The sequence below is a fragment of the Pectinophora gossypiella genome, chromosome 1 (genome assembly GCF_024362695.1).
Source record: "Pectinophora gossypiella chromosome 1, ilPecGoss1.1, whole genome shotgun sequence".
Taxonomy (NCBI): domain Eukaryota; kingdom Metazoa; phylum Arthropoda; class Insecta; order Lepidoptera; family Gelechiidae; genus Pectinophora; species Pectinophora gossypiella.
Genome location: NC_065404.1, coordinates 11,038,723 through 11,054,489, shown reverse-complemented (window position 1 = coordinate 11,054,489; position 15,767 = coordinate 11,038,723). Strand labels below are relative to the sequence as shown.

At 37.9% G+C, this 15,767-nt stretch overlaps 1 protein-coding gene across 3 annotated transcripts in view; it reads right to left on the bottom strand.

The window, feature by feature from the left end:
- Positions 1-12,554, bottom strand: part of LOC126372232 (protein muscleblind) — a 264,761-nt gene extending 252,207 nt beyond the window's left edge. For 2 of the 3 annotated variants that reach the window (XM_050018163.1, XM_050018081.1), the window contains exon 1: positions 12,259-12,554. The gene's annotated coding sequence lies outside the window, so the exon portion shown is untranslated. Of the gene's footprint in view, positions 1-11,805; positions 11,954-12,258 lie in introns of those variants that run through there. The other variant, XM_050018247.1, reaches the window with a different exon arrangement.
- Positions 12,555-15,767: the final 3,213 nt, after the last annotated feature.

Sequence of the window (15,767 nt, the reverse complement as noted above, 5' to 3'; positions counted from 1 at the left end):
CCTCTTTATTACACCCAGGCACAATTACATCTTCCACCCATTATTATTCTGCTCAAAATAAAGAGAAGCCATAATAGGCAGCAACATAATTCTATACATAATGTTTTTGTTGCTTTTGCCTTTACATTGTACTTTGGAATAATTATGTACCCGAATAATGAGAAAATAAGTAATTACCACGTTATAGCTGTAAAACGCCATCTATATTATTTTTGGTGAACGTAGCCTTGGAAAGTTCTTCATTATCTAAAATCAACATACTACAGTATAGAGGTACGTTTGAAAAGTTGACTAATAAGTAAGGAATGTTATTACTTAAATGAGTATTTTAAGAACAATAATATACGTACAGGGTGTTAGTGACATCGTAACGAAAACTTTGAGGGATGATTCAGGCCATGATTCTGAGTTAATATCAATTGGAATTTTCCGTCGCAAAAGTGTGGAACGGAAAATAATTCAAAAAACACTAAAATTTTCATGAATTTTCCAACAGGAAATACCACTTGATATCAACTCAGAAGCATGTTCTGAATCATCCCCCTCAGTATTCGTTGCGGTGGGTGTCACTAACACCCATACCTACTTGTATGGCTACCGTACGTAATTGAACGGGGTGTAAGTGACGGGGTGATACTGAGGGGGATGATTCAGCTGATTATTCTGGTGGTATTATCCATTACAAAAGTATAGAATTGAAAATAAGTAATTAAAAAAAAACTATAAAAAAAACATCAACTCAGAATCATGGTCTGAATCATCACTCAAAGTTTTCGTTACGATATCACTAACACCCTGTAAGTATATTAAATTGACTTATTTACCTATTCTTAATTTTGTCATTGAAAATATTTCCTATTGCGTGACATCTTCTGTAATATTGTACGTCCGTCATGGACAATCTATTGAAACAAAAAAAAAAATTACTACCTTGTATTTATATAGTTTCACAATAAATGATTCTTATTATTTCTTACTTATTAATAGTAACGTAGAAGTACGTTCACTATTTTGCCAGGTACCCTACACGGGAAGCCAATTGCATCTGGAGTCGGGAGCCAGACATGTCCCAGAGTCGACCTCATCAATCTGCAAGTGAATACCAAGCCTGCAACCGATATCACTTGGTGTTTGAGTTTGTATCGAGCCAATATCATGTAACTTGGTAGACATAAATTATCGTTCGTGTACGGTCACGAGTACTAATATGGATACACTTTGACGCCGTGTAACATTTACTTTTTTGACAAATTAAACCGTAAGTCTCATTAAATGACAAATAATATGATAGTGCGACAGGGTTCTAAAATGGCTACATGATATTAATCATGACTATACTTACTCAGAGTATATCAAAACAAATCAAATCAAATACTATAATCAGACATAACACATAAGTACAGTACAACTTGGGCGGTCTTGTTGCTCTAGAGCAATTTTATTTATTTATTTATTTATTTTATATTTGGGAGACCAACAGCTCTTAACAACTATAGCAAAAAGAAAATATATAAAGATAAAGAGAAAAAAATAAAATATATACAGATATATGAGTAGAGACGAAATAGTCGTCACCACCTAACACGTTGGTCTAACAGAAAAGCTCGGTGAGGTAAGGGTACTTTGTTCATCTTGCGATGGATGTACAGAGGTAGTCAGAGGACTACCCCAATTGGGTATAGTCGTGACCTTATATTAACTAGCCGTAATACCTTTTAGGGTAGATAGAACTAAGATAGACACAAACAGCCCATAGAATCTATTAGAGTGGACAGAACTAACACGCACGGTATCGGAATCCTACGATGAATGGGTATACTTCCTATCTATCGTGTGGGTTGTGAGGTAGATCACCAACTCCATCAACCCTGATGTCAGGGTTATCATTGAGCCGCCAAAGGCCCCTGACATGACTCGTGTAACGACTACGCACTTACATTAGTAAGTAATAACCGGGACCAACGGCTTAACGTGTCTTCCGAAGCTCGGATCATCTTACTTCCACACAATCAGGTGACCAGCCTGTAATGTTCTAATCAAACTAGGGATCACAAAGTGATTTTTGTGATTTCTCCCCACCGGGATTCGAACCCGGGACCTCCGGATCGTGAGCACGTCGCTCAACCACTGGACCACGGAGGCCGTTGAATGTGTCCGCGTGGGACAGCGTAAACTGAAACTACTGTCAAAGGCCAATTCAGTTGAGTTGATGGTTCATCGACGATTGGACAGCGCCGACAGTCTTAGAAAATCGCATAGCAGCAGAAAGTTAACATAGGCACGTTACAGCAGACACAAGCTGCCGATTAGCCGTCATAGGACATAAAGACAACACTCATCAGACTCTCGATATTTTGCAGTGCATTACGAGTTACAACGGCCGACGCAGGTAATTGGATGCGCTGCCAAGCCCGCACTAGTCCGACCTATGAAATATAAAACGAATAGAGTTGCCACTCACTTCTCTAGTTGTATCTGGTATATTTTTTATTCTTTATTGTAGGTTTCAAGTAGGTTGAACAGGCACTTTCTGGGCTCCATCTTAGGCTTCGTCAAGTCCCTTCGGGCAAGTTTGGGGCCAAAAGCAAACCCATCAAAGGTAATAAAAAAACAAAGAAGTTAGGTACGAGTAAGTGGAAAAAACAATAATATACAACAAAACAGACAAATAAGCTCCGTAGCGATATTTCTTCTATGTAGTATATGTGGCTTTCCTCTTCGGCGGATCAGAAAATGACAGTTATAACTTAAAACAAAATGAGGAGATGTCAGCTGGAATAAGCACCATTGTTATCATAATTTTATCTTCAGATCACACCTAAGAAGTTGCCATTTTCCCTCCTTTTGTGCTTATCTCTGTGAGATTGCAGCGCAGAAAGAAGATCGTCAACTAAACATAACTAATTAATAAACAAAAACAAAACAAACCGAAAAAATAAAGCATAATTTATTAATTAATTATGGATCTACCTACTCCATTCCAATCTCATTAGTCATCCCGTGATCATGGCACTTGCAACAGTGTCGAAATATCGGGAGTGTCATATCCCTACTTTAAACGCGGTAAGAACCCGTTATTATGTGTTTTAATTATAAATAAGCATAATTATTTTAAAAAGACAGGGAAATAGATATGGTTAAATAGTCTGCTACTTTTAAATACTTTTAAGCAGTGCAGCGGGCAAGAACAGCGAGCATCCCATCTCTAAAGCTACAGTGAACGTTTCAGATGAATGCTGCGTGTTACCATTATCCGACTCGGAGTCATCATAACGTATGTTTCATGCCTTAATGATGACACCATAGTTTGCCGACGTTTGGATTGTCGACAGACTGACTTATGCGTGACGTGATAATTAGTTATAATTACCGTGTGTTTATTTTACAATTATGAAACTTTTGTTCGACAAAATAACTTTCAGCTGTCGGTAATAAATAACTGAGGCATATAAATGCTCAGAAAAGAATAAATATTTTTTTTAATTACTTATTTTCCTGCACACAAAAACCGCGTACACAGCAAACGGTGACAGAAATGATTGAATGAATGAATGAATGAAACCGCAAAAAAAACGAAAATACATCTACCAGAGAAGACGCGATCGTTTTGTTGCAAACATTTGCACACAATACGTTTCAAACGAACTGTGTAATAATAGCCTATCAAAATTTGCACGGTAGAGTAAGCGTACGATCGGAAAAATACTCGAATCGAGTTGGTCGAAACGAAAACGAACGAGTGGTTGTAATCCACGCGCGCCGCTATGTGTGAAATTGAAATTAAAATTCTATTAAACCGGAAAGATTGGAATAGAATACGAGCGCCATGTTTTTATATTTTATGGCGGCTAACTAGTTATGATACTCGTACGGAGTGATACTAATATTGCTTTTTGTGATATTTACCAGAGGGGGTATGGAGCATACTCCACCACGCTGCTCCAATGCGGGTTGGTGGAGGTGTTTTTACGGCTAATAGCCGAGACCAACGGCTTAACGTGCCCTCCGAAGCCCCTGCTTCGATTCCCTAATCATCCCCCCCCAGTCCCCTACGGCTGATTGAGGGGAGGCCTGTGCCCAGCAGTGAGACGTATATAGACTGTTTATGTTATGTTATGTGATATTTACAAAATGCCAGATGATCTGTCATATCTTTAATGACACGAGTGTGCATGACAATAGCTACAATATTTTACCACTCGAAAAATACTATCAGCAGCATTATTCTTTGCTGCATATATACTTAAGTAAGTATTACTAGTCGTGAGCAAAAACAAAGGATTAATAGATAAGTAGTTAAGATAAAAGCGATTAAAATGTATTCGAGATATGAGTTCTTGTAAGCGCCGGTGTCACAGCTATTTGCTTTTTGTCGTCTACAACCAACCTCAGTTTGTAGACAAATGGTGTTCCTTGGAACAGTTTATCACTCTGCCAATAAATCCAGACTAAATCGAGACGTTGTTTTTACCATTCGCATTTAGTAATATCGTATTGAATTCAGGTGGACGATTCAGACTAATGCGACTGTGAAAAGTTAGCTAAGAAACTCTGCCTTCACTGTCTTTGCATCCTTGAAGCAGGAAAAAATAATAGAAGCAGGAAAAATAATGTTAAAAGAAATTGATATTATCTGCCCCCGGCCAAATAGTGAATAGGCACGTTAAGCCGTTGGTCACGGTTACTACTTACTGATGTAAGTACGTAGTCGTTACATGAGCCATGTCAGGGGCCTATGGCGGCTCAATAATAACCCTGACACCAAGGTTGATGGGGTAGGTAATCCACCTCACAACCCAAACGAAAGAAGATAAAGAATAGTGAATGTCATCCAAGGCATGTTTACTATAGATATATCATGACAAAAAGTCAGTTTGTGCACACCTCACAGTGCATCAGTCTCGTAGCCAGCTTCCGCCATATTTATATCCTGAAACTCACGTGCCAACGTTTAAGGAAATATGCAGGCGAGAACGATTGCTTAACGTGCTACTGTTGCTGTGAATCATCTTACTTTCGAACAATCGGGTAATTAGCCTACATTGTTCTCACAAAACTAGGTATCACAAAGTGATTTTGAAGTGAGCAAAGGTGGTAGGGCTGACAGAGGAAAACCTAGGACGTACACTGACCAAATTGGAGACGTCCTTAGAAAAGGTTCAGAACGATCTACTCTGAACCAGCGTGCTTATATGAAACGATTGATGAATGTGGATGAAGCAAGAAAAGTCAAGAAGAAGCAAATGGAATTCCATAGTCGCTGCTTCCCCCGGTGGGAAATAGGTGTGAGTTTATATATGAGTATGTACAAGTGACTTTTGCGTATGTCCCCACCAGGAACCGGGCCCCGGGACCCGGATCATGAGCCCATCGCTCAACTACTAGACCGGAGCTTGGTTAAATGTTGCCCTATGGTTCTTTAGACCCGTTTTAGCACAAAACGACAACTAGCAGTCACACTTGATCAAAGGACATATATATATATATATATATATATATATATATATATATATATATATATATATATATATATATATATATGCGCCTGATGACACAGCCAATGAGTAACAGAGGCAGCCAATCACCTTGTGACAACAAACACTTCAGGACCCTGATACCGACCCCGCTGGCGCAGTGGACTAACCACAAAAACTTGAATCTGGGGCCTCCAGATCGTGAGCCCAATGCTCAACCATTGCATCACGGAAACCGTTAAATACCTAAAAAAAAGAAACAAAAATCAATAATTCTTGTCTCACTAGTCTTGCTTCTTTAAATACACCTAGATACTTAGTTAGTCTACATTAACGGAACGCGCTATTTCTATTCATAGAATATTCTACTTGTAGGAAAACTACTATGCCGTTTTATTTTAATAAGTACAAAAGTTTTTCCCAAAAGTAACTCATCCGAGGAGTGTAATATTCAATTTACAGTTCTTTTTCTGATAGATGTGATTTATATAGTATTACGACGATTAGAATACTTTTTACGTAACATATTTTAGATTTGCCGCAAAAGGAATTAACTACTTGGCCGTACAAATGAGGGCTCTCACCCAGTACAAAATTTAAAACAAAAGGCCTAGGGTACCTGGTGCACTTTTTCAACTGAATGTGTTTTAAATTAGTAGTCACCTGAGAGTTTTAAATGTGAATAAAATATCGCCTAAGCACCATCTACAATTTCTGTTCGACTTAACCAAAACGCCTTTGTTTATTTAGGACAGATTTTCGCAATTGACTGATCAAGGAAAGAAGATATCCAATTACAGTTGATTTTCAGACTTAATTTCTATTTAACAAAAGCTTTGGCTTATGATATTGTGTATTTATAATACTTTCTCGTAAGTAAAACAAAATACTTATTTTAATTAGGTACTTACTTATTATTATAATTATCATGATAACATCCTACTGTTTAAAATTGTGAAACTCGGAAAACAACTAATCTGTATTACTTTTCGGGGCTTAACGTAATCCTATTAATTTGTCTAACAGGTTGAGTGACAAATGAGATTAGTAACTTTTAAATTAGTGAGCTAAATTTAAATAAACTGACAATAGAGGCAGGTCTAAAATATGAGGCGGAAAAAACTACTCATATAAAAACTATAAATTATTAATGTTTATTTACTAAAATAAATAAATATAATAAACAGGAAACAGTGGACATTTGCTCAGCAGTTAGAAAAAAAAAAAACCATTAATTTCGCGACGTAAATTCCACTTGATATTAACACAGATTCATGAGCTGAATCATCTCCCTCAGTATTTGGTTCGGGGTCACTGATATCCTGTATTAGAGCACACAATACAACGACGCGACGTAAGTGCTGACGATGTATTAATCTACATAGACAGACGAAGCTATCAGACCAATATTTCAGAGAAATTAACCTATTTGCCAGTTATGTATATCAGACAGACGGAACGGCGCCGACCTTGTTTTGGCCGGTTTCAGAGCGCGGGGTAAAGGCCTCGTAGATCTAGATATCTATTAATCTTCCTTGTCAATTTTTTCTCTTCATCCGACCGCCGGAAAGTTTCGACGAACTCATTGATTTGAGGTTATTCCGCTCGCGTGAGCTCCCATTGAAATCAAATAGTTTTTACTTTTTCTCGCAAATAAAAATAAATTGCGAATACCGGCGGCAGTGAACGCAGAAAGAGCCTCTTATTGTTGAAGAGAAACTAATAAATTCCTATATTTCAAGATTTTTCTTCAAGAAAAGTGATATTTTACTTTATAGTCTAAATAAATACTACAACAATGGTTGTGAAACGTATTTATCCAAGAGATACTTTACATTGCTATTCGTAGTTATCCGCTACGAAAAACGTAGCAAACTCGTAGCGCTCGTACAAATCGTAGCATTAATAAAATAAATTACTTTCAATTTCTATCGCGTTGATTCTCGCGTAGGTAGATTACAAAAACATTAATCATCCTTTTGTAAGGATAATTACGTAGAGGCGCCAAGTAATTCACGCCAAAAAATCATTCAAATTACGAAAATTGAGCCTAAATTTACACATAAATTACTAAGCATTTTAGTAGCTGAGCAGAGAGCGGTAGCAAAATAATATGACGATTAAATAGCGGAAGTTACTACACGCTAATTAATTGTTCAGTCTATAAAAATAAAATCTTTTTTAAGTAGATTTAGTCCGGACTCCGTCGTCGGAGTTTACGAAGAGAGATAAGTAACTTTTTCTTATTAAGTATCAAAGGAACTGTCGTAAATAGAGAAATTAGCAGGAGTGACATCGTCAGGGCGGTGTGTAAACATCAAAAGTTGGAAAGTGAGCGTCGAGCCCAGGGAAGGATTTAGACTCCTGCCAAAATACCACGGCTTTTCTTGTTAAAAACATTCCTCGATTAAACAAACCGCTTCTTGACCTTACAATACAATACAAATAGACTTTATTGCACCAAAAAAAAAAAAGAAATTATTACAAAAAGACTCTTATACTAAGTACATGGCAAATGGCGGTCTTATCGCTTAAAGCGACCTTATTTTTATATTACTCGTCGAATAATTTTAGGATTCTTATATTAGTATGTATTTGTAAAAAAAAGTTATTACAATTAAAAAGTTTAATAAAAGTAAAGTTATTAAAAAGTTATTATTTTATGTAACATCCCTTTGTACACCTGTATTCACAAATAAAGGTTTTGAGTTGATTTGAATTGAATTCTTGCCAGTAATTTAAAGGTTCTATGATGGACTGGGATCGAATAAAGTTCAAAAATTCAAAAATTCTCATCAACAGTGGCTGCAAGTTATCTCTGATTAGTACTTGTGGCTCTGCCCACCCCATTACGGACTACGGGCGTAAATTTACGTATATATGTTTAATTATGTTTGTTATTGTAATAAAGCTTATAGTAAAATTATAACATACCGTTTTAAAAGATTGAAATAGCTATCAAACATAACTACAAAAAAATAAATAAAATAATTATGTACCTATTATTAAAGGCTAATTAGTGTAACTTGAGAAAGAATTATTTTTGCTATTTTGCGATTTTATTTTGAGTATAATTTAATATAATTTACTATAACGTCTTTATTTATTTTACATTTAATTTTAGAAAATGACAAATTGTTATTATTTAATTGATAACAAATTTTAACTATGGAACTAATAATTATTAATAAAGCCATTGTTTCTTATTTTTGATGATATTTTTTTTTCAGTTAAATTATTTGAAATTTCCAGGTTTATCCAGCTTACGACATCGTATCAACAGTGGCTGCAAGTTGTCTTTGATTACTTGTGGCTCTGCCCACCCCACTAGGGATTACGGGCGTGAGTTTATGTATGTATGTATTTGAAATTTGAGTAGTACCTATGGTGACATGCCAGCTCATATAATATGTCCACCACGTTACATATAACAGCCTTCTACAACATGCCTTTTTTTTGACGTGACTTATTGTAGATTTGCCGCAGATGGCATTAACAAATGGGGACCGCTGAAGGCTCTCACCCGGTACAACGTTTAAGACAACAGGCCTGAGGGTGCCCAGTTGGGCGCGAACCTCGGCTCAGGGCGTCGTCTGAGAGGAAAAATATTTGAAAGAATTAATCGACCCTAGTGAGTCGATAGCGATAAGCGCTGATTGAGGGTGATTGAGGGAAATCGTCAACCACGCAGGCGGGGTCGGTATCGGGATCCTGAAGTAATATGCATCATAGAACTATATAATTATCTTAGTGTATTCCCCCACAACTTAAAAAAAAACAAGTAATGCATATAAACAGGAATGGTTATTCGGAATGTATGTAATTCGATTGGGCAAGGGACAAACAAACATGGGACCTTTTTCCAGATGTTTAGAATATTTTCTGCGTATTTGGATCGCCTCCAATTTTTTCATTGACAACCGTATGGACAAATGAATTTATCTGTGTAGAAATAAGTTGTTCCTCTTCCTCAGGATACAATAACTAACTGCTATCCGCGATGAACCCTCAAGCAAAATTTGAGATACCTAACACGTGTACAGTCATGAGCAATATAATGTACCCACTTTAGGACTCTGTCGCACTAACATATTTGACATTTAGTGAGACTTACAGTTCAATTTGTCAAAAAAGTTAATGTGATATGGTAACAAAGTGTATACATATTAATGCTCGTGACCGTACTTTCGTGAAGAGTGAGTGAGTGAGTCAGTCAGTGACCTTGATATATATATATCTCTTCTTCTATCGTGTGCGTTGTAGGTGGTTTATATATACATAAGCACGATACATTATATTATGTAACGTTTCACGCATATACAAAAACAAAACTTAAAATGCATGCATATGCACAAAATTTTTGCTTATCAATTCAAGCATAACTATAACAATGCTAAGGTTAATTATAATTAACTAACTGGGAATCTGTTACAATACACTTTATCATATCTATGTAGGAAGCCAATAGTGCTGACATCTCCGAAGTTTATTTATTTTTTTCTTATCTGTCAAATAGGGAAAGGGACAGATGAATGAAACAATAACCCGGCATACAGGCATCTCGTTGGTATGCAACCCATTTGACGTATGCTGTCAACTTAATTCTGTTGGATTTAATGCCAACGTTAAGCATTTGAAAGGGTTGGTAAGATTTCTGCCTATAATCGACGTGTGTTCCATAACTTTTTACCCTGTTGATTACCCGTCCCTTTCCTTCTCGGCGGATAAAAAATGAAAGGTATAATTTAAAATTAGGTGTCTGTCGGATTCAGTAGTCCGATTCCGGCATACTGATATATTTGCAAAATGATGCTCGTCGAGTATCTTCACGAGTATTTTTTTTTACTTGACTTATTGTAGATTTGCCGCAGATGGCATTAACTACTTGGATGGACAAATGGGGAGCACTGAAGGCCCTCACCCGGTATATCATTTCGCAAGTATGCCAGTGAGATTGACAAAACCGAAATATTTTATTTAAATTGGTATAATTTAATGTTTTAATTCGTATTTCAATTTCATGAGTTTATAAAACATACACTTAGTGAGTCATCTTTTACAAAAAACAGCTCAGACTATGAGAACCGGTTTTCAACTAAAAAATGTATCAGTTAAGTAAAAAGTACGGCGCAACGAGCGTGCATCGAACGCGGTTCATATTATTATGTTATTTAGTAGTCCGCAGAGGACAACTTTTTAATGGCGTGATAACGGACCCGAGAGTCCGCGTAAAATCTCCGGCTCATAAATACGTTATGTAAACCGACCCTAATAATTAGTTGCGGTTACCGCTGTAGTTAAGTTTTATGGAGGCTCAGAGAAGAAAAATGCTCTTTAATTTGTCTGGCCACACTCCGAGGCGATGAAACGGAAACTGTTATGTTTATTCGGGAGGCTTACCGTCTTACCGTCTAACCATCTCGCCCACCCTTTTTCCACCGTTTTAATGCGATTGGGTTTTCGGAAAACCTGCGAGAGATCGCATTGAATATGTATAGTTCGGTCGCAGTTCACGGGCGTACTCACTTTCGTTACCCTTTTAGCCTTATACGAATATTGAGAAGATGAATTTATGATAAAACACCCTCCTCGTTCGCGTTCGCAGTGTAAAACGCTTATTTTATTTATTACTTATAACTGCACATGCTTCGTACATACATAAATGTTCCAGATAATTAAGGCAAAGTACCTATACAATTATCTCCTTGATTACCTCACTACTTCGCAAGTAATACGGCGTGAACTAATTGAAATAAAGATGTTTACGATACATAAAATAAAACTAATAGGGTACACCGGCTTCGGAGAGTTATCAGCGTCTGTAAGGGCTATAGTCGCTTGTACATAACAAACGCGCTACTACGCCGTCGCAATATTCTTCAACAAGCAACTTTCTTCCCTGGTCGTAAAGCACATTTTAGGGTGATTTTGTACTCAGACATGAATGTTTGTAATGGAAAACTTATTTTGCAAACAAAAACGACAGATGGATAAAATGACGATAATATAATCGGTAGTGTAAATAAGTAATCTGAAAACATTATTTATAGCTTTCTTGCGGCAGTATCGGCAACAGCTTTGTGTAACAGATAAAACTTCGAAATTAAGATAAACTATCTGTCTTTAATGATTGAGAACGACGGCTGATAAAGTATTCAAAGCAAATAAAACGTGTAGTAAGTAGTTTAGACCGAGTTCTTATGTCACGAATGTCGAAACGTTATTTGTCGAGAGATACTTATTCTAGGGATGATGGCGGGCATACGAGATGAATCATAGATAAACGCCGGCGGGGCGCGGGCGCGGGCGCGGGCGCGGGGCGGCACGGTACCTGTCACTGTTGCCGCTGCACGCTGCAGCCTCTTCACAGCTCCACTTTACGGAAAGTTTCTCAACTTAGTAAACAGTTCACAAACTCGGCGAGGGCTGCCGAGGCGAAGCGGTTGAAGCTATGGGAGGTGAAGCGCGTTGCACGTACACGATTACAACGAGTTCAGCGACGAAGCTACGGAGTCATGCGGTCAGCCAAAAGGACACAAACCTACTGGGTGGCTGGGTGGCGGCGTGGCGGCGCGGAGGCGGCGGCGCGGGCCCCGCCATTGGCCCGCGGGGGCACGCCTACGTCGCCGCTGCCGCCGCCGCGCCGTCGCCGCCGCGACACCCGCCGGCCACTCTACTCCAAAACTATTCCACAACTTCAACTGCCGATTCGCACTTTTGAACTATTTAAACTGTACTTCGGAAGCGATTCCTCATATGATAGGTCATGACACTCAATACTTACATGAACACCTGAGTCACTTTCACACCTCCAATTAATGTGACGTCACAAAACTTCACAACACAAGGATATCACGTTGATCACTAAACTAAAACTAAATTAAACGTGAAATTTTTCAACACCAAATTACGTATGTACTAAGCACCTTTAATTATACTAATTTCACGGATAATTTGCAAATTGACTGTATTAATTGTAAGCTTGAAAGTATTAAAAAACTAAGTGTAAGTAGATATACTTAATTTACGAGTCAATTTTGATTAATTACAAATTGGGCCGGCCGAGCTATCGCGAGCCGTTGTCACTGGGTTACTAAACGTGAGCGTCATAGTAACAGACTTCATTACGTTTATCCGTTTTTTTTATACAACTACCCGCAAAAATGTAATAATACACTCTGACATTCGTGGTCTTGACAACAACAAGTTTTTTTTCTAAGTCCAAATGATGTTATGTTGTAGTATGCGAGTGTTAATGAATTTAATGCAATTATCACTCAACACATACATACATACATAAACAGCCTATATACGTCCCACTGCTGGGCACAGGCCTCCCCTCAATCAACTGGAGGGGGTATGGAACATACTCCACCACGCTGCTCCAATGCGGGTTGGTGGAGGTGTTCTTACGGCTAATAGGGACCTACGGCTTAACGTTCCCTCCGAAGCACGGAATCATCTTCCTTTTTCGGACGATCAGGTGATTCAAGCCTGAAAAGTCCTTACCAAACAAAGGACAGTCTCACAAAGTGATTTCGACAATGTCCCCATCGGGAATCGAACCCGGACCTCCAGATCGTGAGCCTAACGCTCTAACCACTAGACCACGGAGGCTGTTAATCATAATATCACACAACAATCGCTAATATTTCTAGGTAGTTTGTTTTTACCAGATATAACATAGCTTCACGCCTGTATCCCCGCATGGGTAGGCAGAGGTGTATAGTGTAACATACACCCACTCCTTGCCAGCTATGTTTCAGAACTGACAACTTAAGTGATTTAAACCTGTACAACATTTTATTACAAACTCAAGACTTTTTTTTGAGAACTTAAATTATGCTTGTTGTCTCGCGCAGACAATTCTTAACGGGGTGGGCAGACGACAAATAATCAGAAGACAACTTGCAGGAACTTTTGGTACCAAGTCCGAAGATGGATACGACGAACACTATGACAACAGGTGATTAACTAGATAACATTTGGCTTTTTGCGAGATGATTTATTAATGATTTACTGTTTTGTTTTTTCCATTATTATTTTTATTTTTTATGTGATTGTTTATTTTTGTTGTATTGGTTTTTATATTGTTTTTCTCGTCATACAGCGCATTGAGTTACACTGTAATGTTATATGTACCTTTATAAATAAATAAATTAAATAAATAACATAGCAATATCCCTGTATCCCCGAATGAGTAGATAGAGTTGTAATTAACACATGTGTAACAACATATTACCCATATAACAGTCACTGTCACTAATATACTTATTCATCAAAATTTGCAAGTCAGAAATTATCTATCCTCAGACGCATAGCAAACATTTTTGCAGGTTATTCTCTTCTGACAATGTGGCTCATTACAAATTTAAGTCTACGTACTTATAGAAATAACGTTAAAACAATTTAATAATGGGCAAAGAGCTTACAAAAGATATAATAACATAAATAGCCTATTACGTCCCACTGCTGGGCACAGGCCTCCTCTCAGTCAACCGGAGAGGGTATGCAGCATACTCCACCACGCTGCTCCACTGCGGGTTGGTGGAGGTGTTTTTACGGCTAATAGCCGAGACCAACGGCTTAACGTGCCCTCCGAAGCACGGAATCAACTTACTTTTTCGGACAATCAGGTGATTCAAGCCTGAAAAGTCCTTACCAAACAAAGGACAGTCTCACAAAGTGATTTCGACAATGTCCCCATCGGGAATCGAACCCGGACCTCCAGATCGTGAGCCTAACGCTCTTACCACTAGACCACAGAGGCTGTTCAAAAGATAAAATGATTAAATATTACAAAGTTTGTTTGAAAACAGACTTTATAAGTGACAGTTTCTGATACTTCTCTGAGATTAGAAACATGTCTAAACAATTACTTCTTCTATCGTGTGGGTTGTGAGATGAATTACCAACCTCATCAACCCTGGTGTCAGGGTTATTATTGAGCCGCCAAAGGACCCTGACATGGCTTGCTTACATCAGTAAGTAGTAACGTATAGTTTGTACCCGCAATCTTTCATTTTTTTTTTACATTTTTCCTCACCTTATGGTTGTCTGAAAGAAATCGCTTTAAGCGATAAGGCCGCCATTTGCCATGTACTTAGTTAAGATACTTTTTGTAATTATTTATTTTTATTTCGGTGCAATAAAGTGTATTTGTATTGTATTATAGTAACCGGTGGGACCACGGGCTTAATGTGAAGCCCGGATCATCTTACTTTTTGGACAACCAGGTGATCAGTCTGTAATGTCCTGACCAAACTAGGGATCACAAAGTGATTTTTGTGATATGTCCCCAACGGGTTTCGAGTCCGGGACCTCCGGATCGTGAGCCCAACGCTCAACCACTGGATCACGGAGGCCGTAGAACAATTACTAATAAACAGTCACTATATATAAGTCTTCGGATATACTTACGCGGAATGTAGAGGTGACATTTATTATGCATTGTTATATCGCTGGCATGGAAAGTGTATTAATAGAGGATAAAAGAGGAACGCCGGCGGAATTCCAATGAGTAGTGTCGCGCGTATTACATGGGTTATAAACTATAAAATAATGCAAGATACACTATGCAAGACTTGTATAAAAATGTACAATTGTTTTGGAATATCTTGTACTCGTTAAAATTTGATTGATACTCGTGTTTCTCCTTCAAACATGTGACTATTAAGGCGATGGCATAGAATAAGGAATAATACTACGTATAGAATGGTAACTTTCCGCTCCCCACCAGCGTCTGAGCTAGGTTTACCTCAACCCCCCCTCGAACATAGTTTATATTTGAATCGTATGGCGTCAGACGTCACACACACAGATGCACGTGTACGATAACGTTGTGTGGTGTCTGTGTAAAACGAGATTGTTTGTATGAAGTGTCCAGTGTGTGGCGATGGGCTAAAGTTTAACGAATACTGAGGGCAATGATTGAGATCATGATTCTGAGTTAATATCAAGTGGAATTTTTCGTCGTAAAATTCTTGTTTTTTTTTGGGTTTTTTTAAATTATTTTTAATATCATTTGCGATGTAAAATTTCACATAATATTAACTCAGAATAATGAACTGAATTATCCCCCTCAGTATTCGTTACGACGTCACGTCTTACAACCCGTACAAGTATGTACATGTAGCCATACAAGTACGAACGGGTGTTAGTGACACCGCAACGAATACTGAGGGAGATGATTCAGACCATGATTCTCAGTTGATATCAAGTGGAATTTCGAGTCGGAAAATTCATGATTACAGTTATCTTTTTAATTATTTTCAGTTCCATACTTTTGCGACG